The 27,097-nt window shown below is 43.8% G+C and overlaps 1 protein-coding gene and 1 long non-coding RNA gene across 4 annotated transcripts in view; one reads left to right on the top strand and one right to left on the bottom strand.

Annotated features, from left to right (window-relative positions):
- The window catches only part of PRICKLE2 (prickle planar cell polarity protein 2), a 320,030-nt gene that overhangs the window by 95,269 nt on the left and 197,664 nt on the right, over positions 1-27,097 (bottom strand). Inside the window, exon 1 of one of the 3 annotated variants that reach the window (XM_025985220.2) lies at positions 21,214-22,058. The exons of the other annotated variants lie outside the window; for them this stretch is intronic. The gene's annotated coding sequence lies outside the window, so the exon portion shown is untranslated. Of the gene's footprint in view, positions 1-21,213; positions 22,059-27,097 lie in introns of those variants that run through there. 3 annotated transcript variants of the gene reach the window in all.
- On the top strand, positions 21,871-24,872 carry LOC140593922 (uncharacterized). The gene is made up of 2 exons (XR_011994351.1): positions 21,871-21,965; positions 23,576-24,872. It is a non-coding gene; the product is annotated as an uncharacterized lncRNA (long non-coding RNA).

The following is a 27,097-nucleotide window of genomic DNA, read 5'->3' as shown; positions in this document are numbered from 1 at the left end:
GCACTGCAGGGAAAAGTGCAATATTTAATGTTTGAAGGACATAATCTAACGAACTGAAGTCCCAGGAAAAGAAAAAAAGACAAGAAAATAACAAAATACAGAATACAGAACCAGATCCAGAATGAATCTCACTGAGTAGAACTATGAACAGAACAGAGAAAGGGGAGATGGCTAAGGGCCCATTTTGTCACTCAACAACCATCAAGTACCTACCATGTGCCAGGCATGCACTGCTCTTGCACCCGGGATACCTAACCAAAACAAACAATGATCTCTGCCCTCCTGGGACCTGAGCAATCCACATAATGAATAATTTGGTCAAATAGCACATTAAAGATGCTAAGTGCTCAGGAATACAAGAAAGGTGAATCAGGATGAGGGTGATCTGAATTGCGAGGGTGCATACATGGGCAGAACACACAGCATTTGGCTTACGCATACCTTACACTCATGAGTTCAGATTTGTACACCAGTCCTCCAAGAAAGAAAATATTATCCCCACTTTCCAGAGAAGAAAGCAAAGGCCCAGAGGGATCAAGCAACATGTTCAAAGTAAACCCGAAATGGTGAGCGGAACACAGACTCAAAATAGGATTTACGTGACCCCAAACCCCAACAATTAACTGCAGAAGGTGCACTTGACCCCAACCACAGAATACCCTTTTGCCCTTGAACAACAAACACATTCAGAAAAATCAAAATCAAAGAGAAAGAAAAAGGAAAAAAGAAAACAAAATGGTAAATCAAAACCATGAGGACCTCATGTGTTTTCCCTGCTAGCTGCTTGCCTTCTACTTCTCATTGATAATTAACAGGCACTCCCGTGGAAAGGCATTTTTATTTGCAAAGAATTTTCAATCTTTGAGTGAGCCATGACAGCCTTTGGAAAGACTAATCTAATAACCCCTGTTTATAAATGGGGAACCCAAGGCCCAGATGCTCAGAAAGGAGCAGAGGGTCAGAGATAGGCCACGAGGATTTCTCTTGATCCTCATGTCTCTCTCCCCCTCTTGGTAAAATGTACATAGCAACACCCAATGGCTCTGTCTTCCAACACACTGATTAAAGCTCTTCAGGGGTGTGTGGAGGAAATCTATGATTTGGCTTAAAAAAAAAGACATTTATGAAAATAGAACCTGCTAGTATAGCAGGATTTCATTTAAAAAAAAAAAAAGACCATATAAAGTGTGCATTGGTTTCATTCTGTCAGAGCTGACATGCTACCTGCACATAATTGGGTTTGTGAATGACAGGTTTCCAAGGAAGAAGGCAGGATTCCGAGCAGTGATCCCTCACTCCCCTTCCTTCCCTCCCTCTGCCCGGCAACCACTCTTGCAACCCTTCTAATCCAAAAGCTATTAATGTATTTGCTTCCACATCCAGAGGCCTCAATCTGCTCTTCCATGGAACACACAAGACTGGTGGGCAGCAGAGGCTCTCTTTTCTAACCATCTCAAAGTATTCTGGTCATCTGGGCCCAGGGCCACACCATTTGGAGAATAACTAATTTATGCTAATTAATTTACCTACAGTGCTGTGAAAGGATTCATTATAAATAGGCTGGGTGCCTGTGTGTGTGTGTGGGGGGGCTCATCTTGGAAATGTTGACACATTATTTACAACACTGATCTCAGAACCCAAATGTCTTGTTTTGTATGAGAAAACAAACATGATAGGATGAAGGGAAAAGGGATCCTCCTTTATAATGCGATTCTGACAAGTTCGTTTCCTCAACTGCAGGATTCTAGATTCAGATGGCATTGCAAACATCATTAAGTCCTTTTTCAAAAAAAAAAAAAGGGCTTTCTCTCTTTCACCACCCCCCCCACTTCCTTTTTTAATGAGAGGAAAACATTTTTTGCAAAAGAACCCCTATGTGAAAACTCGATATATAAAACAGCTGCCCAGGTTGATGTAAGGGGAGGAGGCCTAACCCCTCTCAAGCTCAACCTGCTTTCAAACTCCAGGCATTTTCATGGCCTTAAGATTTCAAGAATGTAAGTTTGGAAACAAGCATACTTCCCTTGACAGCTCAAGGTCATTCCTAGCACTTAGCAAAATGTGAATTAGATGCTCAATATTCTGATAGGCGATAGAAAGACCAAAAACAAAACAAAAAAGACTGTCAATGGCTTTTAAAAGACAAACAATTCCTAATCATGAAACTCTGTGTATAAATAATGATTCTAATCATGGGAAATTACATATCCGGTTGCCAAGACATTACATGGAGGTGCTCGGGGAGGACTGGGATAAACTGGAGACTCAGATTTGATTGATCTGAGACCAGGCCCAGGAAGTGCATTTCTACCAGCATCTCCGATGCACAGTTAGAGGACACTCTTCTGTTGCTGGCCTTTTAGTTAGAAGGAACACCAGAGTCAGGGAATGGTCTGGAAACATGTGTTCCACCAACACACCGGATGGACTCAGGAACTCTGGGCAGCACACATTTTTAAAACTGTTACAGGGAACCTATGGTGATCCCTCCTGACCACTGTGTCTTAGACTCTGAGGTCACTAAGCCCAACTGTCACTCAGCTGGGTACTGATCAGAGCATGGATATAACAAAGTGCTAGAGAGAGGCAGTACCACATCAGCCACCAGAGGGGTGTCTCACTGCCAGCCCTGCCATCTGTCCTCCAGCCTTCCACCTTCCCTGTATTATGGGCTTCTCTGTCCCAAGTCCATAGCCAGATCAGGTTCAGGCCACTTTTATGCAAAGGTCAAAGGGTAGACTGCTTAAAGGGCAACTCAGCAGCAGCACATACTAAGTGACTCATGAGGAACATGCAACACTGGACACATGTGAATGTGGCAACATGGCAGCGCCTCAGGCTGCCGAGACCAGGTGTGGGAAAATACACTTTTGTTAAAGACAAAAGGGATAAAATAACCCAAATAGCAAAAAGCTACATAACGGATGTGTCCTGGGTATTTAAATTCTTCCATGACTCCAGCTCACTGAAGGCAAAAAAATAACTTCTTTTATTCTTACTAAGAGGAAAAGGGGGAAACCTTTTACTGATTCCTTATCCTTAAAAAAAAAAAGTAGCACACAGTTAATGTAGGAAAGAATCAGGAATTGCAGATAAGCAAGAGAAGAAATATTTCAAAACACCCACAATCCCAGGGATAATCACTGTTAAACAGAAACAGCTGCTGGTCCTCTTTTTCCTTCATGTTAAGAAACTGGAGACCAGATTTCATTCTATGTGCTCGCCATCAGCAAGTACCAAGAGACAAGACTGGCCTGGAATGACAAAGCGTGAGCCAGAACACCCACACACGTACACACAACACTCTCAGCAAATAGAAGAGCATTATTCAATCCAGATAAGTGGGTTTGTTCTGATCCAGTGCCCTGTAACAGGATTAGAGGACTTACTTACGTAGCAGGGAAGATGCTGGCAATGTGGGGCCCACATATATATTTACGGGTATCACAGAGTTAAGTTAGGTCCGTCAGATAAAAAACATCTGAAAACCAGATTTCAACAGCTATCGACTTTCAATTTTCTGTGCAAGTGGGGAGAGATGGGGCATGGATAATTTAAAACCACTAAGCCTTGGCTGAGAATTGGGTCTTTGTACATCAGTCACATACTCTCAATGCTGTGGAAACTTCCATCACTTCAAACCACCTGGAGGATCCACCCTGGGCAAGATGGACTCAGGAGGAGCTGGGCAGGAGCCTTATTTTCGCAGTCTGCTCTGTCACCCAGTTTCCTTAAGTTTCTAATGAGAACATTAACTTTTCACGTGCATGCAAAGTGCCAGCCTAAAATGAGGTGAATGTTGCTCTGGTTCACTGTCCTGTGGGGATACCTCCCCTGGGTGTTCCTAGGAGGTACATAAATGTGTGGGGTGAAAGAGTTTTTACTGGACTGCAGGCTTCCCGGAGGTCAACAAATGAAAAGACAGTGGATGCTATTAGCAGAAAAGTCATCACCATGCTGTGTTTCTAGTAAGCTGGTAAGAACTGGAAGTGGGGTCTGCCTGCCTAAAATAGGGCTGAGATAATCCTGTCGTGAATAAGGCAAAAAAAGCTATCAAATTTGAGCTCTCACAGGAACATCAGCTGCTTCCCTCTGAAACTGCACAGGTCACATGATTATAGAACCTACACATGAGGCTTCTGCTTCCACCTTCTACATCTTTCATAAAACACATGTGAAGGATCAGAATGGCAGAAAGGGAGGCAGGCAAGAAGAGATACATGAGTGGAGGCTGGCCTGAAATGAAGTGAGGATGTTCAGTTGGTGAAACTGCCCCCAAAGGAGCAAGGGCTTAACATGACAGCTCCAGGGCTTGGGCTTCTTCCTCTCCACTCCAACACGTGCTTTCTGACCGGAGGACACCAGGTAAGCGTGAACATGGTGGCTACATTTCTACTACTTGTGTCATTTCCCACATTTATGGAGGATGTATAATATTTGTGTGATCTTCACATAGTTCCTTTATTCAGTCTCAGTTCTGTTGAGTTAGCATTTGAATCTATTATGCAGACACAAAAATTAAGGCTGTAAACTCATCCATGACTTCAGAGATTAGCACTTACATCATCTGATTCTAAGATGAGGGATCTTTCTTCCACCTTGTTGTAAATGGCGTGGCCAAATCTTCCTTCCTTTTTTTTTTTTTTTTTTTCCCATGTGTCCTTCTGTCCTACTATCCATTGGTCCATTCATCCATATCCATCCATCCATCCAACCTGCCCACCACCCAAGCAGATGACAGTGAATGAGCATCTATAGGACACAGGTACAGTATCAAGATGTTGGGCACAGAGCAGTGATAAAGACATACAACAGTTTTAACCTCATGGAGCTTTGACTCCAGTGGGGAAGACAGACAACAGGCAGGTAGACAAATAGGGAAACCTGCCATTTGCAGATTTTGGTAAATGCAATGATGGAAATAAATAGGAAGATGAAGAAGAGAGGGACCTAGGATGGGTCAGGATAGGTCTTCCCGCTCCAGTGGCATCTGAGCTGTGATCAGAATACTGAATATGATATTCTCAGTTCTCTCTCTGAGAGAACCCAGGCGGCAAGATCTCCAGGCAGAGGAAAGCAAGCACAAAGGCCCTGAGGTGGGGAAGAGTATGGCATGAAGCACTCTCAGGAGGTGGTCTGAGGCTTCCCTCCCCCATTACTATCTGCCTCCACGACAGTGACCAGACTGTATGGGCCACTGCCTGTCTCAAAGCCCAAACATAAAATGTGAAATTCAGGGGAGAGCACCATCTGAGTGGGTGCCGTCAGCAACTCTGTTCTTTTTCATCCCCTTCTCCTTGAAATTCCTATGTTCCTTGTTCTTGATACCCAGATACCAGTGTATCCTGTTATTTGCAGCCTGGCTGGCTCCTTCACTCCCTCTTCCCAGCCACAATACTTTGTTTTCCCCTCTTTTTGGCAAGCACTCAGTCTGAATGAGGGGCCCAGGCATGAACCTTGACACTGGCCATGTCTAGAAGCAAGATTCCTATCTCTGTGAGAAAGGAAAAATGGTTTCTGAATAAACACAGAAGCTAAAGGGCGAGACCGTGACAGGGCCAGCTGGGTAGGAGGCTGGTGTGTGCTGAGAGCCAAGACCATGCTGCCTGGCTCCATCCAACTCCCTGCCCTCTGCCTGGGCTCCAGTGGCTCTGGCCATCTGCATCAAGAGGAGCTTCTCTCTCCCAGGCGCTGCCAAAGTTGGTAGTGGATAATTTTCAGTGGCAGTGGTTTCCTCTCATAATATGTCATTTCATATTTCCATGAGCAAATATACATGGCTCCCTATTCTGAATTCACCTTGTAATTTCTGAGCAGTTGAAACATACCCCCTTTGAAAAATAAGCCTCCTGGATGACCTCTCTTAGAAAGACTTCTTTTGAACCTCTCTTACCATACTTTGATTTAGGGGTATGATGTCTCAGTAACTGAGGGGCAATGCCTTAGATTGGCTTTCCCCAGAATCAGATCCTCAGGAGGGATCTGAGTGTAAAGAATTGTGGGAGATGGTCTCCAAATAGTCCTGACGGGAAATTGAAAAGGGACTTGGCAAAGGGAAGGATGCCAACATAAGGTGAGGTAATGTGCAGGCTGAAGCTTTGGACCACGGTGACCCATTTCAGTTGAGGAGCTATGGAAGATACCTTGAAACACTCCTCAGAAATGTGTCACTGGAGAGTCAAAGAGGCAGAGGTGGTCACCCATCAATTACCAACTGGGTGAGGACTATTCCTGGGGTCCTGTGGCTTACCCGCAGGCAAGACAGGGAGTCTGCAGTTCCTACTACAGCAGGAACCATGGGTCACAGTAAACTGGGCTGGTGAGTGCCAAGGGGAAGATGAGAATACCAAAAATGTTTGCTGCAGGCAGCTTCATTTATTATACAATAATTCACTGAACATGTATGCACTATACATCCCAGGGGTTATTGTGAGGGATTAAAACAAAACAAAAAACAAAAAACAAAACAAAACAAAAAAACAAGAGTCCCTGCCTGACTAGGATACAAAGATATAGTCACAAAGAGCTAAACCACACATACCAAAGTGAAGGGTTGTTTGCGGGGATACAGAGGAGAATGTCCTTGTTTTGAGGAGGTAGATGCTGAAATAGGATGAGGTAAAGGATGATGTTTGTCATTTATTTTCACATGGTTAAGCTAGAATATTAATATATGTATGCATGTGTAGGGAGAGAGAGAGAGAGAGATACAACATGTAGCAAATGTGGCAAAATGTTAACAACAGAGAAATCTAGAAGAACGTATGGAAGTTCGGGGCACGTGGGTGGCTCAGTGGTTGAGCGTCCACCTTTGGCTCAAGTTGTGATCTTGGGGTCCTGGGATTGAACCCCACATCAGGCCCCCCACAGGGAGCCTGCTTCCCTCTCCACCTATGTCTCTGCCTGTCTCTCTCTGTGTGTCTCTCATGAATAAATGAAATCTTAAAAAAAAAAAAAAAAAAAAAAAAGGAATTGGGCAGCCCAGGTGGCTCAGTGGTTTAGCACTGCCTTCAGCCCAGGGTGTGATCCTGGAGACCCGGGATCTAGTCCCACGTCAGGCTTCCTGCATGGAGCCTGCTTCTCCCTCTGCCTGTGTCTCTGCCTCTCTCTCTCTCTCTGTGTATTCTCATGAATAAATAAATAAAATCTTAAAAAAAAAAGGAATGTATGGAAGTTCACTACACTATTCTTGAAACAATCATGTAATACTGCAGTTTCCCAAAATAATGTCTAAAATAAACCAACTAGAAAGTCACTTTCTATGACTTTGCTGTTAGGAGAGTTATTAACAGGAAACCTACCATGTGCCAGGCACTGTGCTACAGAGAGTTCTTGGTTATCAAGGAGTCAGGGAGGGCTCCTTTGAGGAAGCTGGACCTAAAGGTTGCCAAGTAGGAGGATACTAAGCAAAAAGAGAAGGAAGAAATATTCTCAACAGGTGAATAAAGGACATGGAGTTAGGAGAGAACAAGGTGTCATCAAGATACAGATAGGAGTCAAAGATGGCGACAAGAGGGCAGCCGGAGAATTATACATACAATCCATCTGAAGGAGTTTTGACTTCATTGTAAAAGCATTCCCTGGCCAGGAAGGAATCTGCCTACCCAAACACACAGCTAGCTAATTCAGCATCATAATGAGTACACACAGTGAACCCTCAGGAGAAGAGCTTGGCCATGGATGGTGTCTCCATGGCAACACTGTTACCTGCATCACTGCATCCCCAAGAAAGGCTATGAGTATCTAGAGAAGCTCTGATTTCCTTAGCTGCCTGTCAGACCCACTGCCCTGTTAAGAATAAACCAAGGTAGAACAGTAACTCTTTCTGGGAAAAATTCTTCAACTTCATTTTGTCCCCAAACTATGATTTTATGACATGTATGTTTTGCTTCATTGGTCATTTAGCAGAGCAAGTTCCAAGAGCACTTCCTTACCAGAGAAGTCCTTTAGGAGAAGTTTCTGAGGAAGTGACTACAAATAGAATTCTAACATTTGCCTCCAAACTTCATGGCAAAGCCTGGAAGACTCCACAGAATATCTTTTTGTTTGCCTTCTTCCATGCCATCTGCTGAACTACTTGTTTTATCTCTACTTCCCTTGTAGAAGAAAATGGCTAATCTCAGGAAGACAAGATCTAAGGCATTAAATATTGCCTAAGTACTTAAAGGCAGTATATAGTGCAGTGGATTAAGTAAGATCTTAGATTCTAGAGTCAAGCGACTTGGGTTCAAATCCTAACTCCACCACTTTATTGGCTTGCTGCTAGGATTAGACAGTGAATATATATATATATATATATATATATATATATATATATTAGACAGTGAATATATATATATTCACTAATATATATATAATATAATATATATATTCACATATATATATATATACACATACAGCATGCTTCACATAGCAAAACCTATGTTGCTGGTATGTCACACCATATGGTATGTGGAAGGATGGAAAATAAAGCAAACAAGTAAAAGTAGTCATGGTTCCTGTTCTCTAGAACTCAATCTAGACCGTACTAACATATTCTACTTGGGATAGAAGATAGATCAATGGAAAACAGATGAGGAGCAAACAAGTTATTTCTATAAGTCTTTATTAAACACCCACTATATACTTAAAAGTGTGCTGCGCTGAGCAAGGTAACTTGATTATTATCCTTACCAAAGGATTACTTATCTTTAGCATGCTTTTAGTATTTCAGGGTGACACAAATGACCTTCTTTTCTTACCAAAATACAATTAGGCAGACACGTTACATGTTAAATTATTGACCCCTGGGGCTAATCAAGCACTTTAAAGCCTACCATGCATTTTCAGTTTAGGTAAGTCTTTGAATTACTTTTTTGAATCCTTACAATGTTAATGAAAATAGCAAGGGCTAGTATTGCCCTTTTAGAGATAAAGAAAGTGAAGTTCAGAGACACCAATTGCTACGGTTGGGAGTGTCTAGAACCCCAAATTCTTTTTTTTTTCCCATGAGCAGGGGAAGTGAGGTCAGGTTGGCTCCATTTCTAGGGTATGATTTCTGTAACTTTCTTTTTAAAATGTATTTATTTGAGTGAAAGAGAGAGAGACGGAACATGAGTGTGCTTGCACATGGAGAGGGAGGGAGAGACGGAGGGGGAGAGAATCTCTAGCAAACTCCCCACTGAACATGTAACCCGATGCAGGACTCAATCTCGTGACTGTGAGACCATGACCTGACCTGAAATCAAGAGTCAGATGGTCAACTGATTGAGCCACCCAGGCACCCTCCAACTTTTCCTTTTTTTAAGAAAATATTTTGTGATTGTATGCTAGGCTCTGTGCTAAGCACTTTCCACATTTCCTTCTTCAGTCCTCAAAGCACAGTATGCAATGGAAATTACCATTATTATTCTCATTTTACAGATGGGAAAACCAAGGCTCAGAGCATTTCTGGAACTTACCCCAGCTCCCACAGCCAGGAGGTGATGAAAATGGGAATGCAAACTGAGATCTGTTGGACTCCAGAGCCCTTCACCCAACACCTGAATGCCTTTTTGATGCCCTTTCAGGCTGACGGCACCGGTCCCCTAATCCATGTAAAACAAGTTGTGCTTTTCTCCTTGTTCACATAGAGGCCCCCAAATCACTGGCAAGTCATAGGAAATTCTTAAGTGGCTGCTTATTAATAACATTTTCAGTTTATATTAGACTGCCTTTCATCCAGGGGAACTCAGCCAGCTCCATACACAGAGAACCACTGAAATCCAGCCATTTCTGGTATGGCTGTGGGCCAGCTGGCAACAGCATCCCTCAGGGGCTTGGCTTGTGGGGATTCTGGCAATGGTCACACCCTTCAAAACTTGACAGGGGCCCTTTAATATCCGCGCTGAAGGGCTTGAGGCAAAACCTTCCCAGAAATCCATGTTCCTCAGTGAATGAGGCCAAAGGCTCAAGACAACCCCAGCAGATTTGGGAAACGAGAACATCAAGAAATTGGGTGTTTCCCAAATCCCAAAGCTGGAAGTAAAGCCCCCTCAATTCAGATCGAGTCAGACACAATAGGGAAAGACGTGATTTTCAGAAGAGACCTGGCTTCAGTCAAGTCCAAGGGAAAAAACAAAACAAAACAAATTTCTCAGGGTTTCCCACAGGAGGGCTAGGCAAAAAAAAAAAAAAAAAAAAAAAAAAAGGCAAGATGCTGACTTCCCTTCTATGGAAGCTGGATCTATGGAACGGTTTTTGTGGTTTTGTTCCGAGCCACAACTAGTTTCCTCATTCTGCAGCAGCAAGAGGACAGGGGGAAGCACATGGAAAGAAAATGACATTTCCTAGTTTCATGTTTTATTGGAAAGAAGCCCTCGATGAATTGAATTCACATGGTCTACAGGAAAACACTTAAGAATTTATTGTATTCAGATTTTGACAAGGTGATGCTTGAAGAACGTGTGCCCCCTGAACGTACCCTCCCCCACCCCCAAAGCATGTTGGAAATAGCCACGCCCACACACTCTTGCCATAGTTGTTACAATGAACAACCATCCAGACAGTGGACTTCTTTGGTGTGTGGATCAGTGTTGGTCATTTCTTCATTAGGTCTTCACACTATTCCTGCCTTTACTCTCCTAGTCCAATTCACCACAACCTCCTGCCTGGGCTATTGTAACAGCCTGCTATTCTAATTCCCTGCTTCCAACCCTGCCCTTCTAGAACCTATTTTCTACCAGCTGTTTGTTTTTAAAACAAGAGTGATAACACTCCACTCTCCTACTTAAACTGCTGGTTCCCAGTGCAATCAGAATGAAGTATACTCTCTTTAACCCTGGCTCACAAGATCCAATGTCATCTACCCTTTTCCTCTTTCTCCAACTTCATTTTGTCCCACTCTGCACATCGTCTACTGTACTTCAGCCTCATTGACCTTTTGTTTTTCCTATGAACTTGCCAAGGCCATCCTTCTCTTTGGATCTTTGTAGCAACTCTTCCTCTGCCTGGAATAGCCTTCCTTCCCTGCGCTTTTTAGGAGCAGACCAGCCTACTCTTCACCATTCATGTCACTCACAGTCACCTTCACCAAGGACCCTCCAGAAAGTAGCCAACTTCCCCTTCTCATTCACTGGCTGTTTTATCATCCTTTGATGTTTTTTCTTAACACTTGTCATGCTCAGAAACTGTCTTGTCAATGTGTCCATTATGTTTTTCCCACTGTAATTAGTAACTTCTACAAAGTTAAGGAGCTTATCTTGTATCTAGAACAATAAGCATTCAATAGGTATAGTTCCTTAAAATTTTGAATCTTTCATGCCTAGCCCAGAATCTAGCTTGGCAGTTCTCAACCAGAAGTCTCCAAACCCTTGTGATCGTTGTGTATAATTTTATCTTCTTTATACTTATTTTTTGCATTAATTAAAAATGTACAGTTACAATAATGCCAGAAATGTAGAGTGTGAGTCTACTATCAACATGATCGATAGTAGATCATCAAAACCATACCAAAGAAAGGCTACATTTTTCCTGGATTAAATGAAAGTATGCAAAGAGTAAAGAACGGGCAGAGAAGAAAGCATTTAGGATGAGTGAGAATCAAATCATAACTAGGGTGAAATTTTATTCTGTTAAGTGTATTGTGAAATGTCAAGTTTTTAAAAGAGTGCCTTGAATATAGCGAGAGACGGAAAACTCCTGACCTAACCAAAAGCAAATATTCAAAACATCGTTAGAGTGTTAAATGAATACTAAAAAAGCCTCTGAAGGGCACCTGGGTGGCTCAGTAGTTGAGTGTCTGCCATGGCTCAGGTTGTGATCCCAGGGTCCTGGGATTGAGTCCCATATCAGCTTGCCCCCAAGGAGCCTGCTTCTCCCTCTGCCTCTGTCTCTGCCTCTCTCTGTGTCTCTCATGAATAAATAAATAATAAAAAAAATTTTTTAAAACCCCAAAGTCTCTGAAACACATAAGAAACAAAGACTGCCATGGCCTTGGCACCTGAAACTACAGACCTTGATTTACTCATCTGTAAAATGAAAGAGATCCAGGTAATTCCCCTTCTAGTTCCATGGAGCTTAACATTAGCTCCTGGGTAGCCACACAGAAAAGTGGTATGCTTCCTTTCACAGAATAGGTGGATAGGTTTTTCCAGTCACAGTCACCTTTAGATATTTTCCTGGACAAGGTTACAACAATCTAACAGTCAGTTTAGCATTTCTTATGAGTCACTTTACATCTTTAGGAATCTGATGAAGGCTCAGATCCTCTCCCTTTAAAAACAAAAATACACCCTCCTGCCAAAATAACCCTTACATATACACATTCACAGAAATAGAGATTGCATTTAATTTCAAAAAGTTCAGCAATCTTTGCTGGTCCTTTGGTGCTCCTGGATTGCAAGTTAAAAACACCTGGTTTCAAGAACCAGTTGTAATAGGCCTTCTCTGCCATTCCCTGTAGGGCCAGAGACAGTGCCTTGCATTTTGCAGATGCTCTATTTCTCACTCTCTTTTAAAAATTCAAAATAGCAAATGATATCATAGTTACCACTAAGGAAGCTGAACCTTAGCAACTCAGTGGTATGGAATTCAAATCAATCTTTAAGTGCGGTGAAGGCAACCACCACGGTGTCCAGGCAGCAGGTCAGGCAGCTGAACTGACACTAGGAGAGGAAGGCAGGTTTATGCCAGTCTGATCAGTGGAGTCGTGTGCCTAGATTACTTTTCACCCACTCACCTTTCGGAAGCCATTCTAGCAGGAACCTGAGCTCACAGGGTTGGGAGGAATATGTGAAGCCTTTGCTTTGTATTTCCACACCACTTCGTAATGAGGCAGGTGTTTCAGAATGTCCTAACTGGACAGAAAGCGTGAGAGATTGAGAGATGGGGTGGGGCAGGGTGTTCATTCACTGTTCTGGCCGGTGGCAAGCATCCAGTCTAGACAGGCTCCCCAGGTGACTTCTGACATGATGAACTCAAATGCAAGGAGTAAATGTAAGCAGTCATTTAAACCAACTCCTGAATCTTGCTAGATAAACGGTCAGGGGAGGGCTTTAGCCAAGCGCTGTGTGGTTGTTGGGCCAAAAGCAGCCATTCCCTATGCAGTGGCCACCTACCCAATGGCTGAATTACCCAGTGGATGTCTACCGAAAGCAGGTCATTGTAAAGTAGGTATTCCTCCGGGAGCATCGTAGCAGGAAAGCTGGATGAAGACTACATTCACCAGTGATGAAAAGTGGCAGGAACCTTAACAATGCTCACCAAATTAATCAGAACAACAGGATGCATAACCCAGAAAAAGAAGAAAAACTCTATTAAAACTTCAGTTTACTAAAAATTCAACTAACTCAAAACTTTCAATAGGCCTGCAGGTTGTCCACTTTGGGGAGGGAAGAACAAATGTAGAGCAAGTTGAAAACATAATTTCTTTTTCACACCTCTAAGCAATTAGGTGTTAAATACATATTTACCACATTGAAAAGAGTATCAGCTTTCAGGGAGTTTTTAAGGGTAGACATTGCATGTAGGTTAAATTTCTTGGGCCAACTGCAACTGATGGGTACAGGCTGCCTGGTGTGCTGTGTTGAGAAAGATTCCAAGATTCTGTTGGGGTGTGATGAAAAGATTGTAGGCTTTCATCAGTGAGGACTGCAACGGACAAGGGAGACTGGGGCCTGGTGATGCAGGTGCTAGCTAAGTGCCACACTAACTACAGTCGTGAGGCTTCTAAGAATGGAGTTCATACATGGGTACACATTCACATAAGAATAATTTTCCCACCTGAAGAAGACTGCCTCTACCAGTCAGATAGAAGCTTCTGGAGAATAACAAGGAGCAGTGGGGGAAGAAAGCAGATAGCTGCTTGTCCTACCAGATCACCTTGCCTGGTGTCCAGCAAGGTGACAGATATCAAATTCAGAGGATGTTTGCAATCAACCTCTTATGCCTTCCACTTGAAGAACAAATTCACTGGGAATTCACGTTCAGGATAATAATCCACATGGCTGCCGTGTCCTAAATGGCCATGCAGTTAGATAACCCTGGTCTTTCTACCAAGGCAGAAAAGCGATTGGGTATATTTTCCAAATTGGCAAAAATAAGATAGGAAACTAACTTGGATTTAACTCCAAACAATGAAAACCTCAGTTAACCAGAACCTCCATTCCTCTGAGGTAACACCTTTTTTGGGGGGCTAGCTGAACTACCGAGATGCCACGGCAAACACCTGTGCTCTTCAAAACTTCACAGAGCATCTGACTTTATATAAATTGGAATATGTTTTACTTAAGACAAATACAACTACATCTGGAAAACACCTCATCCACCGCTTATAATTTCGGGTGTTCTAAATATTTAGGTGAGCGTACCATAGAAATAAATACCTTCATTTCTATGGTATGTTCACCTAATGAACTTATTTATTTCTATGGTATGTTTATGTAACACACACATACATACAAGTAAGTCCCAAGATCTTTCCCATTTATCATCTCTACAAGTTGTGCTTAACTGACTGGGCCACCCAGGTGCCCCATCTCTACAAGTTGTGAAGGCTCTAGAGTCAGATGGTAGAAACTCAGATCCCAGCTTACCCATTTATTAGTTGTGGACCTTGGGCAAGTTATTTAACCTCTCTGTGCCTAGCTTCTGTAGAATACAGATGATAACAGACTGTACCCCATAAGGTTATCATGAGTATGAAATAAGATACAGCACACAACAGAGTGAGCACAATGCCTGGCACATGAATATGCCATCATTAAACACTAGTTATTAATTATTTTTATAACTCTGTAGGAGAAACTCTATAAGAGCTAAGTGATTTCTTTGAGGTTTGCTCAGATAAGGAATGATATAATTGGGATTAGAACCTAGGATGTCTGAATTTAGTTAAATTTTCTTTCCTCTATGCCTAGTAGAAAGGTGGCTAAGAAAGAACAGCATTGGCATCCACCAGGGAGCATGTTCAAAATGCTGAGTCTGAATTTTAGCAGCACCCCAAGGTGTATACACATTCAACTGGAGCAGCCTTCCTCTGGGCACTCTGCAGGATGCTTGCATATGCAACAGCCCCAGAGGGCTTCTAAGAGTGAATGAGCAGCGCCAGGGCGGGTGAGATACATGCACCCCCTCTTCACTAGTGTGAGACATCCAAAGGTCAGATGTTTCTCCAGGAAGCGCCGAGTCATTCTCTGGAGAGCTACTGCTTCTCATCTTGCAGCACATAGTCACAACACAGAGGGGTCAGGTCCTGATATAAAACCTGACCTTTTAGTTCTCTGCGCCAGAGCAGCCGACGCTGCAAATCACATGTATCCACTGACAAGGCTGAGTTCATTCTCAAAGTTCACACTCATCAAGGTCAGTGCTGAAAGAGAACTTATAGATTATTTGATTCAGGATCTTCATTTTATTTGATTTTTTAAAAAAAATATTTTATTTATTTGAGAGAGAGTGAGTGAGGGGGACAGGAGGAGGAGGAGAGAGAGGGAGACAGGGGGAGAGAGAAAGAGAGAGAGAGCTGGAGCAAGCGCACCAGCTAGCTGGTGCTAGCGAGCAAATGAATGGGGGGAAGGAGCAGGGTGAGAGGGAGAAGTAGGTTCCCCACTGAGCAGGGAGCCCAATGCAGGGCTCAATCCCAGAATCCTGGAATCAAGACCTGAGCCAAAGGCAGATGCTTAACCAAATGAGCCACCCAGTACCTCCAAGACCTTCATTTTCAGGATGAAAGAACAGAAGTTCAGAAAGGAAAATACATACATTCTAGTTAGAACATGATGTGTATGCAACTAGGCATTAAAAGCTAACAAGTGTGGTCCCCCCCTTGCCCCCACCCACATTCCAACTGGGCTAGCCTACGTTTGCCTACAGTTTTAGAACAGCAGAACTTCCCATGATGCCTCTTGTCCAACCAAGGGCTGCTTCCACCGGCCTTTAGCTTTTATTCCTCACCTCAATGTGTCTTAACTGACTCTCCAACCAACCTCTCTTATATTCTAAGAGCCACATTCGAAACCGGAATTGAAGATGCCACTGTATTCTGTTTCAGGCCTGACAAATTCTCTTCAATATTTCTTCTAATTTTACCAAAAAGATTAGCTGAAAGGATTTTAATTTAAGGGATGAATAATGAGATGTTTCTCAAATGAGAGATCCACGGAAATGATCTAGAGGGTAAAGAAAAACATTTACAGTGGATGTTATGGTAAAGAGTGTACAGAGGCCCAGAATGGTGGACACCCCTCAGGCTTTGGATGATGATTATCCTGAGTTTGAATCCCAGTTTCACTCTTTACCATCCATGTAACCTTGGGCAAGTCACTTAACTTCTAGCAGTCTTGGTTTCTTTACTATGAAATAAAGCTAGTAATACGTAGCTACAGTAATTGCTGCAAGAACTAATAAGGCAAGGTATGTAAAACACACAGTAGGTATACCATCTGTGATAGTTATCACTTTTTCTATACATACAAACACTAACACAAAAACTATAAATAGATACACAGACACCCAAAACATACTTGCATGTATGCTAACAGCTACTCTGAAAACCTATCTGACCCTGTGAGCACAGAAGTATGGCTGTTTCTCAGCTGAGCTCTGGAACTTTCTTGAACAAGCATCTCTGAGGACTCACAACTGACGAATGGATGCCAAGAAAAGAGCTGGAAAAATGGCATCTTGCCCAGTTGAAATGCAATGCTAAGAATTTTTGTCCTAGTTACTTTTAACCCTGGATGGGGCTGGATAACATGTATAAGTTTTGATTTTAAGGAGTCCGGGAGGGGTGGAGGCTCTGAGGCTAGTGACACTTGCTATGTGAGAGGAATGAAGGCAACTCAAGTCAGCCATTTATCATGAGGCATGCAGAGTGCCAGACTGTCAAAGGTACCAACCTGGGTTTCAACTCTGTGCCACATTCCAAGGACTAAATGATACCTGTGATCCCTTCAGAGCCTCAGGATGGTTTACATACGGCAGCTCAAATGCTAGGACCAGGAAGAAGAGGGATGCCGGAAATCATCATTCTTCCTTCCTCCTCTGGGTTCACTCTGCTGTTCTGAGGGAGTATGATTTGGGTATCACTTGCCCATACGACGCCAGCTCTGAATTCCCTGGGCCCCTACTTCCAACCAGTGATGCTTCCAGATTCTGTGTCCCTTCGAGTGTCATATCTCCTCTTCTGTGTCAGTGCTCAGAAAATTTGAGTCTTTCGTTCCACCAACTTGATTTTTACAGACTTTGTGGCCAAATATGTACTGGAAGTTTACCATCTATACGCACCAAGGAAAGGCAGGTTCATATTGTGCTTAAAAACATGCTCTTTTCAATGCATATTTCGAAACGGTCCATGGTGCTCTGGTGGGAAACATACACTGTGTTCAGCCACCAGTAGGGTTTGAGGATTTAAAATGGCTGCACTAAGAATTCTGTAGGACAGATGGGGAGAGGAATTTCTAGCTGAAGGAGAACAGAGGCTCCTGTCTTTGAGTTGCAACCTCACCCACAGGGAACCTTCAGCTTTACACTTTCATGGTGGATTGGAGATTGCTCTGATACTCTCCCAGCTGCTTCTGCATTCTGGCTTCCCTCCTCCCCTCCTCCTAACTCCTCCAACTAGTTCCCCCACCCCCTCCTTTCTCTTTCCTTGCTTCTTTCTCCCTCGGCCTCTTCCCCAGGGAAATAACAAAAACGAGCAAGCCTCAGGCCTACAGACTCCAAACAAAGAGCTGCTCAAACAACAGGCCAAAGAAAAAAGAAAACCAAGTCTCCAAACTCAACTGGCCAAGTCCCCAGTGAGATTCTGGAGGACTTACATGGCTGGGAACCCAGCGTGATCTTATCCAACAGTTTCTTTCCTGCATCATTCAAACGTGGGTCCGCATGTGCGTGCGGGCAAGGTATTAAAATCAAGAATGTTTCATTACAAATCTTTACAGGTTGGGACAGGAGCAAAGTGGCAAGTGGCAGTCATGAACATCAATGAGGGAAACAGACTGTCCCACTGCCTAGCCCCAAAGCTTCTTAGTTTGTGACAGTTCACGGTCACCAGCAGTCACCTGATTTTTGAGTACAACACTCAGTGGGGAGACGGGAGACAGAATGCTCTTCATGGGCCTTGAGACACAAAAGAAAAGTCCTCGGCCAAATGACAGCCACAGTTCTGACTGAGGGACAGGACATTTTCACTGGAGTGTGTTTGAAAACAACAGAGATGGGAGAGGACCATGTGTTGAGGCTTCTCAAGAGACACATTGCTGCTAATGGCTGGCAGTGCCATGGGGTGGTTAAAACCTCTGCTCCTACTCTGAGCCTTTGGAATCGATGGGTAGTGGAAGCATCATTTTGCCAGGAACCAAGCTTCATCACCAGTGTGTCGCTTAAGGTAAGTGCTTTGCCCTCTGTGGCCTTCCATTTCTTCCATCAAATGGGCATTGAAGTTACTACCTCCTGTTGTTCATAGGTTGGGACTAAATGGGAAATATGAAAACTACTGGAACCAGAAAGAAAGTCCAACACCTAGTGGCCAAGGACATCACAGCCTCCATTTCACGGCCATGCTGTGTGCCCAGGGGAACAGATTTCCAATTTTCCCAGAATGAAACCAAAGTTCAGAGATGTTAGGCAACTCTCTCAAGATCACATACTCCGGCAGGAGATAATGGAGGTGGGCCATTATCAAGGTATAAATACAATTCTCTAAGCAAAGCACAACTTTACTAAAAATCAACAGAAACCGAGAATGACCAACTCTCCATTCTGAGTCTTCCGAGAAAAAATTTTCTGCAAGACCCCTCGGGCTCCTTTGGTCACTTTTCATTGGTCTTTTGAACCCCTACATCGGAGCTCCGCTTCACCTAAATTTAAAAGAAAGATGTTGAGAAGAAAGGAAGAAAGAGCTGTCAAACTATGTGACTCAAGTACATGCACTGGTACAAGGAGTATGCATCCAAGTCTGAAAAAGACCTATTGTGTCAGTGGAGACCAAACGGGGGCAGGGAGGCCTAGCCCCTTCTTCACAGCACACCTCCACACTGAAGTCACCCATACGGTGGTATATATTCAGCCCTGGAACTTCGAAGGACCCAACCAGCAGGTGAAGCCCACATCCAAAGGCCTCTCTGGATGGAGAAAAAAAATGCCAACTGCCTCTCCCCTGCAAAGTTGGAACCGAAGAGAAATGTGAACAGAAATCCAGAAATGCGTCAATTCCAATTTGGATCCCACAGCTTTCTGCATGTGACTCGTCAGCTGCCAAAACAGGAGACCTTCTTTCAGCATGCCTGAGCCCCAGCTAGTGCTAAATGATTTTCATTACACCATCCGGTCACTCTGAGTTCTACAAAACACAGGAGCCCTGGATGATACACTTTACTCTGTCAACTGGATCAATAGGGTGGAAAGTTTCCTTGAGTGGGAAGGGATGTGGACAGTACAGTCACTGCAAATGGCACCCTTTCTGCCAGTAACACCTCTTTGCGGACAAATGAAATGTATTATAAATAACAATGTTTATAATAATAGTTACAAAAAGAAAACAGTGACAGCAATAACGACAGCTAACATTTGCTGAGCATGTGCCACATGCTAGCACTGTGCTACATGCTTTCATGTCATCTCATTAAATCTGTAAACCCAGTACACTGTCTGTAGGTTCTACTGCTCTCCCCGTCATCCAGACAGGTATCAGTCGTCAGAGAGGACTAGCTAGCTGTGTCTTCAGTGCTGTCTGAATCCAGAGTCTGAGCCCTCAGTCACCATCACCCCATAGTGCCTAACCTCTAAGTTTTCTTCTCATTCTTTAGGCTTCCATAAATGCATCTTCTTTCCTACATTTCTATTTATTTCCCTACATTGCATGGGGAACCTTTACAAACCTGCCATTCCAAACAACGCTATTTTATTATTTCTGGCTGCCCCGTGACTATTTATAGGCTGAAATGCCCAGTGGGGCCAACATGTTTTAATTTAAAAAAAGAATTTCCGAGGGGAAAGAGCATCTGATGGAAAGGCAAAATCTTTACAAGCACTCAAGGAGCCATTAAAATCCAAATTTCCAAAATATGGTAATTCTGTCAAAGTTGTGACTTACTCTGGAGCCCAGGGGGATACTCATCCTGACCCATCTGTGAAAGCCATCAGCAGCCAATAAACCTTCTGGGGAGCAGGATTAGAGCTGCCAATTCGGCCTCCAGCTAGGAGGCCAGGCTGCTTCGTTTAGTTTAAGTCTCACTGAGATGGTTTAAAACAGTCTCTGGGAAGAGATGTTCAAGCAAAACAAATTGCAGCCTTGCAAGCCAGGCTGCAGCTCTGGTACATGGCAGTTGGTGCCGATATATTCACGGCACACTGGAGCCCTCCCCTGACTGTGGTCATGGATGCATTGCCTGGAAGCAGAACTCTCTCACTAGGGAAATAATATATGTGCCTAAATTATACAAGAGCCATGCTTGGATCGGGGGATGGCATCGCATCTGGTACAGATCACTTACCCTGGTGTGATTTGGCCCAGCCCGGCTTATTTATGGTTCATAAGAGTCCTGTCGGACCCCAGCATATTCTAAGACCACACAACAAAGAATAATGGGATTAAAGATCTGGATTTCATCTCAAGACCTCCATGGCAGATTAGCAGTGCTATGATTGGTTTTTGGGAAACCAAGAGTGAGGAGCACTAACTAGGAGCCCTTGCCTAAAAGCCCAATGTAGAGAACACACTGAGTCATATGTTTCAGCCTGGTAGTGCAGTCACATTCGGGAGCTCTGTCACCATTGCTAATATGAAAGCACTGGCTAAAATTAAACCTAAATTATTCGAGCACCATTTCTTTACCTGGAAGTCTCAGCGAAGTCCTCATTCCCCAGACCCTCTAATGGTTTCTGACATCCTGAGCGGAAATGACTACTGTGCATGAACACTACCAGGTGTTTGGTTTTTAAACCCTCTCCCCTTTATCATTATTTTTTAAAGATAGCTGCACTTCTTTTACAGAACTGCTGCTTCTAAAGCACTGAGACTGAAGCGTTTCTTCAAGACTCCCTACAGCTGTGACATGTCACTTTGCAAGTGAGCTTTCTAATCAGTAGAGAAATGGTAAAAGGTGCCAGAGGACCACTAAAAACGTCACTTGACCAGGATAACGGAGCTGTGATAACCTGTCCTCATGCAAAGCATTTACATCCAGCTTTCTCATCCTCTCTAAAAAACACACAGTTGTTTAATATGTGAATTAGAACAAATTTCTCACCTACCTCCGGGGAGGATAAAATGCCCAGTTTCCGGGTGGAGAGGGAAGCTTCCACCAGACCCTCTGAGCTTGTCAGTTGCCACAGTTCACTTTCTCCCCAGGTCCGGCTTCTAAGAACGCAAGCAGGACCGCAGGCAGCCAAAGCATCTTCTTCTGGAAACCCTTCTCAAAACCTAGACCCTTCCCAAGCCAGAAGCAGGCTCAAGGCGGAGCTGCTCTGCGTGCACTCATGGAAAACAAGCACTGCTGGATGGAGACCCTACTGGGCACCCTCCAAGCAAGGAAAAAAAAAAAAGTGTGACTTCTGCCCTTCCTCTGGCTCCGGATTGCCTTCCTGAGAACCCAGCTTGTCAATCTGCAGGAAGTCACAGACCCCAGAGTCAGCGTCACCAACTGATGCCGAGCCAGACCCAGGGCGACCCGTCAGCAGGTCGCAGAGCCCAAGACACCAAACCAGGAAATGTGCAGCTCGGCCAAAAAAATAATATTAACTGTCGTCGGAGAGGCTGGTGGTGCCTGAGAAGCCGCTGTTGCAGTGCCCGCATCCTCCGCATGCTAATGAAGCCGTGACGTCAGCTAGTCAGTCACCGCATCTGGACATCCCGTCCCACTGCCCAGCACCGAGCTTTATTTACATGGAAATTAGCCTCGCCTTCCAAATCAATAATCCCCAAGCCCGGGAGAGGGGAAGAAAGCCTTCGCGGGATGCAAAGGCCCCAGCTCTGCTACCTCCGAAGGAGCATAAAAATATCACACGTAAGAACAGAGGCTTTAAAGATATATGCCTGGGTTTTTTTCTTTTTTCTTTTTCAAGGCTGTGCTCTTATGTGCTGGGGATCGGATCTGGGCACAGTTCTCAACCTGAGCGCCTGTTTTAGATTATATGTTGCACTAACCCAGGAGTGGAATCCAAGCTCAGTTTTTTTTTTTTTCTCTTTCCTCCCCCAAAACTGTGTGGAGTCTTCGAATGCCTGTACTTTCTTTCCTCTCTTTAACTTTCATTTCTGGGTGTTTGCTGGCTGGAGACTACGTCATCCTCCTCGAATTTTTGTGCACGCTGGGAATAAAACACAAGACTACTTTCCTCAGGTGCTTGGGTGATGACTTAGTCATTCCCTCCCTCCAAGCCCTGACCCTAGCTCCTCCTGAGTATAAGAGATGACAAAGCATAAACCGTTCCGGGGCCATTTGAGGACCCTTAGAGAGCATGTTTTTTTTCCCCCACAATCATACTGGGACTTCAGGAAGGATAGGATAGAACCCACATTTCCTGAATCTCAGACTGCAGCTTTGTTAGACACCTTTGGGTCTCTAATATATCCCATTCACTCCTACAACACAGGCCTAGCCAAGCAATCATGAAGAAGGCACGCCACAGAGCTGGGGACTCCTGGGTTTGAATCCTGATTTCAATTTTCTGCAAGTGATGTGACCCTGCACTAGTAACTTAACTCTTGGGGTCTTCAGTATTTTCATCTGTCCCATCCCTTCATTCAAGAAATATCTTCGAGCATCTACTCTGTGCCGTGCACTGTTCTAAGGACTAGGTATAGATATACAGTTTGACCTCTCCTAGCTCGTGTTCTAGTGTGATTAAGTGTTGAAGGCAACGATAGTAAGGATTGACACAATGTCACACTCCATAAATAACAGTGATTTCTGACACTTTGGATGAAGTCAGAAAAAAAAAATCACCAAGGCCTTCTTTCTACTAGGATGGTCATTGTTTCCATCCTCTGTGTATTTCCATGTTCACCTCTTATTGTTTAAAATCAAGTGTTGGGCAGCCCCGGTGGCTCAGCGGTTTAGCGCCACCTTTGGCCCACGGCGTGATTCTGGAGACCCAGGATCGGGTCCCACATCAGGCTCCCTGCATGGAGCCTGCTTCTCCCTCTGCCTATGTCTCTGCCTTTCTCTCTCTCTCTCTCTCTCTCTCTCTCTCTCTCTCTGTTTCTCACGAATAAATAAATAAAATCTTAGAAAAAAATAAAAAATAAATAAAATCAAGTGTTCTTTCAGTGTTGTCTATGCAGTATTCTGGGCTAGGACAGAGGCAAGTACAAGCCAATATTCTGGCCCCCTGTGATAAGGAGGTGCTGTGGGTTCCTTAGGTAGGATGAGGGAGGGGCTGGGGAAGCAGGGAGAGAGGTATATTCCATCATGCACAGAAGTGTCCCTCAGGACAAAGCAGTCAGCATGGCTCCTTGCCCACACTCCCCCGCCTGAAGAACCCACTCTGATGAGCTCTGCCCTTCCAGCTGGAGTTCCTGAAGCTTCAAATGAATTTCTTTGTTGGAGGTGGCAAAGTTAAATTATGTCTTTTGTTATATGTAATTGTATTAATAATGCCCTATAACTTCTTTCAGAATGCTTCTCTTCGCTTCAGAGAAGACCTTTCATGGTGAAAATCATGGGACCTGGTTTAAGTTGGCACCAATAGAAACAGAATACGAATGGATGAGTAACACTCTGCTTTAGATGTCCATCATTCAGAACTCAGAGCATGGAGGAAAGTGGATGGTCCCCCTAGGCCTCAATATCCTTCGAGAAAGAGACTAGCAAATACACGAATTTGGAGCCACCAGTGGCAAAGAGGCATCCTGCTCTGGGGGTGGCCATGGAGAAGTCACTTTGACTTTGTATGCCCATGTCCCAGTTTCTTCACCGGAAGATGGGCCCACTGCTCTCTGATGGACTTATTATCCTATGAGAATTATGAGAAGCAATTCACAAGTGATTCAAAGGGAAGCAATGAAGAAGAAAGCTGGCACAGGCCTACCAACCTCATGAGAGTTAACAGTAGAACATGGGGTCTGGAAAAAACGGCCTGGGGACAGATCTGGCTCTGACATTTGCTAACTGTAGGATTTGGGGCCAGAGGTTTTCATCTATAACAGGAGGGACAAGAATAGTGCCTACCTTTGCAGGGCTGTTTAGAGAATCAGATGATCCTCAGTGTGAAGCATTGAGCACTGAGCCTAGCACACAGCAAGCGTTCAATAAATGTAAGCTCTCAGTAATGGACATAATGATGCTTTCACTGCTAACTTTAGTACTGATTGTTAACTGACTATACAAAGTTCAAAAGATAGGAGGAGGTGGGTCAATGGAGACCGCAAAATCATCCCCACTTCCTGGGTATAACTCAAAGTCCCACCTCACATGGGTGAGCTGCTGACATGCTCTTCCTACATGAAACAACAAACATTTGCAAGGGCTATGGAACTAGGGAAGAGCAGTAAAAATGACCAAGAGACATCAGGAGCTTCCTTTGAGGCTGTGCAAAGGCCAAGATAGCTAGATTTCTAGGAAGCATAGACACTTCATCCATTCATTCATTATCCATTCACTCATTATTTATCAGTCTCTGTGTTAGGCCTTAGGTACATCATGGTGACCAAGACAGACACGAGTCCTGCCTTAAACAAGCTTAGGAATGAGGAGGGAAGACAAGTAAGCAAGCAATTAGAACGAGCATGGTGCATGTCAGGACTGGGTATGTGCAGGGTTCTCAAAGGTCTAATTGCATTCAGGAGGGGGATGGTGCAAAAGCACATTTCTGAGTTCCCTGTGGCATGGCTTAGTGATGGGGAATCTGGAGATGCATCTGGATGCATTGTCTCTGTACAGATTATTGAAATAATAAAGCCCACAGATCAGTAATGCCTCATGACAAGTATTTTCATCCTGGACACCATTCTACTCAGGATTTTTAGAAAGTATACTGTTAAGTATTAGACAAGGTGAGACCCCAACTGCTTGGAAATTTCAGAGCCCGGGGAAATGGGGACAAACCTCACACTGTTTTCTACAAAAACATTGAAATTCCACAGTTAAGACAGCAAACTTCTTGGCAGGGGGTGGCAGGGAGAGCACACAATACATACGAGACACTCAATCAAATATTTATTAGGGAATCTGTGAAATTCAGGACATGCTTTTTGAGACAAGAACACAACTGCTTGGGCGCCTGGGTGGCTCAGTGGTTGAGCGCCTGCCTTCGCCCCAGGGCATGACCCTGAAGTCTCAGGATCCAGTCCCACGTCAAGCTCCCTGCATGGAGCCTGCTTCTCTCTCTGCCTATGTCCCTGCTTCTCTCTTTCTCTCTGTCTCATGAATAAATAAATAAAACCTTAAAACAAAGAGTACAGTAAAAAGAAAAATAAGAGACTTCCCTCTCATTAAAACAACAACAACAACAAAAACACAACTGCTGACCTTCACAACTTTCTATTTAGATACTAAATCAGATATTCACATAAGTGGCCAGGACTGCATACAGTATACAGGAAAAGAGACACAGAAGATGAGAGTAATTGTGGCTGAGGTGATCAGGAATCAAGAAAAGTATAATTTTAGTTATGTTGAAGGTCAAAAGTCTTTTTTTTTTTTTTTTTTTTTTTTTGGAATGAGAAAATAATTTTAGAGAGGGGAAGGTCTTACACAGCATGACACAAGATCCAGAAGCCATAAGTGAAAAGTCTGCTCTAATTGCCAAGGTCAAATCTGAGCTGCTAGAGAGGGTGTTGCAGGCAGGAGGGAGAAAAATAGGAGATAAAAGTGTTAGCACCCATGGAGAATTAAAGACTTGTCTGCAAGGGCATGAGACAGTGGAGCAACACCGACAGGACACTGGGGAGGGCTGACAAAGAGGGTGCTCCTGACATTGAGGAAAATCGAATCAGCTTTACATTCCAGCTAGCATCTGTCAAAATCTTGTTAGAGGAGTATAGGGAAGGGTAAGTCAATCACTGCTGGTTGGCTCATAGAAGAGAAGAAGTGACAGGGGTGCTGTGGCCCCCAGGATGAAGGGCTCTGTGGAGGACAGTCCTAACTGGCAGCTTTTTATCTCCACTTCCAGAGGTATAAAATAAGACAGAATGGATTTGAAATGAATTAAAGAAGATTTCACTCTGACTCAAGGAAGACTTTTGAATACTGAGATGGTAAGAACTGGCATGGGTCACTCCGAGCAATGGTGGCCATTTGGTCTCAGGAACACTTTAAAAGGAGAAATATGGGGGCACCTGGTAGTGTAGGAAGTTAAGCGTCTGACTCTTGATTTTAGCTCAGGTCCAGATCTCAGGGTTGTGAGATCAAGCTGTGTCAGGCTCCATAATAGGCATGGCACGTGCTTGGGATTCTCTCTCTTCCTCTGTCCCTCTCCCTGTTCTTTCTCTAAAGAGAGAGAGAAAGAGAGAGAGAGAGAGTGAGAGAGAGAGAGAGAGAGAGAGAACCAGTCCTAGCTGGTTTAAATTAGTACTCCTGACCCTCCTACTGTGAAATCCTAATTACTATAATGGATATTACTAAAGTTTCAAAGCATGCATCTAACAAAGGTCGTAAGTTTATTTTTTTAAAAAGTATTTGTGGGGGATCCCTGGGTGGCTCAGTGGTTCAGCACCTGCCTTTAGCCCAGGGCGTGATCCTGGAGTCCCAGGATGGAGTCCCACGTCGGGCTCCCAGCATGGAGCCTGCTTCTCCCTCTGCCTGTGTCTCTGCCTCTCTCTGTCTCTCATGAATAAATAAAATCTCCAAAAAAATCAGTTTATACATATATACATATGTGTGCATACACACACACACACACACACACACACAAATGCATAATTTTATACAGTTTTAAATAATCCTCAAATTTCAACATCCAGTAAATTTTTTTAAATGGGGGTGAGAAGACTGTCAAAGAATTGTCTTATTAGCTGGAGTAAGCTGGACTCTGACACAATAACAATCATAATCTCAGTGGTTTGACAATAAGAATTGATTTCTCACTCATGAAAGTTGGCTGGAGGTACAGAGGCTCTGCAGGCACTTCCATTCCAAGCAGTGACTCAGGGATCCAGTCTGCTTCCTTCTTGTGTTTCTGTGGTCTCAACACCTAATCT

The sequence above is a fragment of the Vulpes vulpes genome, chromosome 9, assembly GCF_048418805.1.
Source record: "Vulpes vulpes isolate BD-2025 chromosome 9, VulVul3, whole genome shotgun sequence".
In the NCBI taxonomy this organism is placed as follows: Eukaryota; Metazoa; Chordata; class Mammalia; order Carnivora; family Canidae; genus Vulpes; species Vulpes vulpes.
This window is presented reverse-complemented; position numbering and strand designations above follow the sequence as displayed.